A 4,459-nucleotide genomic window follows, 5' to 3' on the forward strand; every position below is an offset into this window, starting at 1 on the left:
CTGTGAGGTGTTGTTGTTTTGTTAGTTAGTTTGTGTTTGGCTCGGAGGGTGCTTAGTGTCAGCAGCAGGTAACGGGTAAATCATTGATAGTGGAACACTTGGCCAGTGGTCACGGAGCGCTGCTTCTTGGGCTACCACTGTGATTTTATGGGAGCGAGCCAATGTTGAGCACATAGTACAAACAACAACAATAACAACTCAAATTGCAGTCTTGCGATTTTTTTTTCTACAAAATCCATGGCAGCAGTTTGTTTGCAGTCCAAAACCTGTCCCTACACTTTGAACGGCGTTACTGTGGTACACAATATCTATAACAGTTCCGTTTGATTACTAGTCTAAGCGTGTAGAGTAGCCTACTCACCACTGCACCACTTGACAGGGTTCATGAAACCAGCAAGAAGTCCCGAGGAGAGGTGAAGAGAGTAAACAACTCTTGCCAAGAACTATTGTAGCCTACTATTGTACTTACTGCCGACTTTTTCCGACTTGTGACGATCCCAAAACCGAAAGCAATGTGTCGGTTTCAAAAGACAGCGGATACGGCCTAAGACGACGTCTCTCTCTCTCTGTCGTTGTATTCCCGTCTCCTCACAAGTGCAGTGGGTGTTGTAAAATAGCTACTGTAGCCTTCTGCTCGGGTCCTGTCTCGCCGATGGCACATTGTGCTTAAGGGAACACGGTGCACACCATGACAGGAGCAAACAAGGAGGAGAATCGGAGAGGTGTGGATGGGGGGGCGGGGGTTCTTTCTTTCCCTCCTGCGCACGACAAACGCACACACAATGTTTACATTTTCCAATATGAAAGTGTTCTCATGAGCGCGCGTTCAGTTCAAAGGCCTAAGTCGATTCATCCCCGTTTTCACTCACTATTTCTTTTTCTCTCTGCCTCTCCCCTTCCTCTCCCCCCTATCTGTCCGTGGTGCCAAATTCACTTGAGCAGCCTCAGTTTGTAAACAGATCTCATGTGATCATCTGTCTGCGCTACACCCCCCAACCAACACACGCACATTCATTGTATCAAAATGTTGTGGAAGTCACAGAGAGGATAGAGAGTAACTAAATCTAGGGCATAAATAGCAAATTACGTGTGGAAAAACTGCCTGTCCCTCTCCCTCCAACCCAACCCGGTATCACGAGATTTGGTGCTCTTTGGTGCGCACGAACATTAATATTTTGAATCGTGTCCCAGAGCCGAAGGGGTGTGTGCAGACAGTACAGTGCACCCTCTTCTTATGTAGGCCTATGTGTCAAAACAACAAATGCATCAAAGGGTATAGTGTATGGATGCTGTGATTTCCCCGTTTTTTACAGCAGACCTCCTCCAAAACATTTCATGCTCAGGTTCACGAAAATTAATATAATGAATCGTGTCCCAGAGCACGATTGTCCGACTTATTTCGTGCTACACAGAACGACATTCGAATCATAGCATTTCAACAGGGATATTATTTGACTTCAGAAGGGGTGTGCGCAGATAACACAGTGCACCCTCTAGTTGTGTATGTGGCAAAACAACAAATGCATCAAAGGGTGAATATAGTGTATCAGGGATACTCTGATTTCCTTTATCCTCCCCAGCCCATTGGATGCCCTACGCGCTTTGAGGAGCATTGCGGAGAACTGACTAAACTCTTGTTCCCTCCCCTTCGCGCACGCGGCGCGCGCACACAAGGTAATGTGGTCGCTGCTCAATTTGGCACCACGGAGAGGGAAGGAGGGAGACACTGACAGGTAGGGGGAAGAGGAAGGGGAGAGGCAGAGAGAAAACGAAAGAGTGAGTGAAAACGGAGATGAATCGACTTAGGCCTTTGAACGGAACGCGCTCTCATGAGAACACTTTAATATTGGAAAATGTAAACCTTGTGTGTGCGTAGGAGGGTAGAGTTGCATTGCTAAATGTAATGTTAGAGACTCATGTATTGATGTAACTATTTTGAATCATTAGTAACAATCGGGATCAAGAAACAGCTACACGACCAGGACATGCTGAAAACGCGGCTGGAAGAGGAGCTCCCTATCCTGGTGTTGGAGATGGCCCAGCACTGTAGGCCCTACATGGTTGTAGAACCTGGCAGTGGCCCTCAAGACAGAGCTAGCAAGAAACAGTAAGTTAAAGACGAGTTTTGGCGATGTATAATGTATTCAATTAGTTGATAATGTCTCAATACATTACATTGGGTTTTCTTTCCTCTCTTACTTGTAGAAGATGAAAATGGACGTCACTGTCTCTTAGCAAGAAGACTTGCATAAGTGGAAGAAAGATAGCAATCTGATGGGCCTGAGTAGTCCAGACATTTTTTTATTTATAGCATAGTGCTTGTAGTAACAAATGTATCTTTTGAATGGTCTATGGGGGGGATAATTAGAATGAATAACGAAAACGGGAGAAAAGTAAATCAGATGCTTTTTTTAAAAAAAATACCTTTTTGAGAAAATGTTTAATTTTTTCGGATTTTCTATTAACATTAAATATCAAGTTTAACAATGTTAAAAAATGGCCAGATATTAATTTGGGGAGAATATAATTTTCCTTTGCGAATGGAAGAAGAAGGTTCAACAGATAACCGGAAGTACATCAAAATAAAGGTCTCAGAAGCCTATTGTGATAACGTCATGAAGAGGATGGGACCCCCAATAGAACCCTGAGGGACCCCTGAGGCTAGAAGGATCGGACACAGATTCTTTCCAGGTTACCCTGGATGTGTGATCCTTGAGGTATGATGTAAACAGGTAGAGTGCAGTGCCTGAAACACCCAGTTTTTGGAGGGTAAAGAGGATAGGACCTTGAGGGACCCAGTAGTCACCACTCTGTCAAAGGCTGCTGAAAAGTCCTGCACAATGACAACGGAGGAGAGGGAGGCTGTTCCAGCGCGGTGAGGTTTCTCTGTGATGGCAAGGAGGGCAGTATCCATCGAGTGGCCTGCTTGAATCCAGACTAAGGAGGGTGATTTGCATAGAGGTAAAGTCAGCACGCTCTAGTCTTTTGGAAATAAATGGTAGAAGAGAAGACTTTGTAACAGGAAGGTTTGTAACAGAACGGTATCACACTGGAAGCAGATGGGTGGAACAATACCGAAGTTCAACACACTGTTATGAATGGAATAGTTGTTGGTAATTTTCATATATAGTGGAACTTTATCCATCAGAAAGGCCTATCTGTAGTCAGCTAGTCAATCAGACCTGTAAGACCTGTTGGGCAGAGACAAATCACGGACTGAGGAGTATTTTTGTATTCATTTATTTATTTCTAGAGGCCTATATAAGTCTTAGAATTGGGACTAGGCCGAAACAAATGGGAAAAATAAGTTATGTGTAGCCTAGCCTACTCAAAAACCGGTTGTTTTTGCATGAAAGGATCCACTGATAGATATACCAGTGTGCTGATCAGGATTCACTGCAATATTTGAATAGCAGCTGATTCAGTACGATATAGGATCCGTTTCTTTACATAACTTGTTTTTCGCCGTGCCTAACTTTCCCTCAAATGCTTTGACCGCCTCAGTGATGAGAACTGCACCACAACCCCACCTAGTGGTCATAATGCACAAGTAAAATTAAAGTTCAGAGAATCGTTTGGTAGTTAAATCAGTAAACAGGTAAACTTTGTCTCATTCTTCTGCAGTAGATGGGCCGACATTCAGAAAAACAGTACTAGTCTCTGCAGGTAGGTAATCTAAAACCTAAAACGAAACACTGAATATCTACGAAGGTATCTAATAGGTAGGGCCTATAGAGGCGACCATTTTGGATGAAATATCATAAAACACAGAATTAGTTTGTTACGTTATAATTCCTGAAAACATGTCAAACAACGTTTCTACTTTTAGAAACCAAAGAGAACTTCGGTTTTTTTTTAACTAATTTCCCATTTTTGTCAGACTTTGGTAAAAGTTTTCCAGTAACAAACTTTTTATGCTTATATTCTGATGGGGAGTCACGCTGCTTGTATTTAGTAAAAAACAAAACAACAACCTAGGACACCAACTCTGCCCCCCCCCTCTGTGTGTGTGCGTGTGCGTGTGTGCGTGTGCGCGTGTTGATTTGCAGCGTGCAGGAAATAAACACCTCACATCCTCTCTTCCACAGAACCCAACTGAACTTTTAGATTATATTTTTATATAATCATGGAGGTTTACAGGCTGCATCGTTTTTAACCTTGATTTCTTTTCTTTTCTTTTTTTGTTACAAAAAATGCACCTTGTTACATAACAACCCCAGGTTGTGGAAGTGTAATGTAGGCCTACTGTTATGAAATGTACTGTACAATTCTCTGTGAGGTTCAAGTGTTATGTAGGTTCAACTGTAATGTAGGACTACAAAATGTAACATCCATGTCCAACCTCAATTCTGAGGTTGTGCGCACGGCCGCACGCCAGTCCATCGCAGCTCCCTCCTTCTCAGGGACAAACAACAAAGAAGTGTCAGATTGCATCATAGAGTGTGAGCTTCTACCTAAA

Source organism: Micromesistius poutassou, assembly GCF_964030765.1.
Source record: "Micromesistius poutassou genome assembly, chromosome: 7".
In the NCBI taxonomy this organism is placed as follows: Eukaryota; Metazoa; Chordata; class Actinopteri; order Gadiformes; family Gadidae; genus Micromesistius; species Micromesistius poutassou.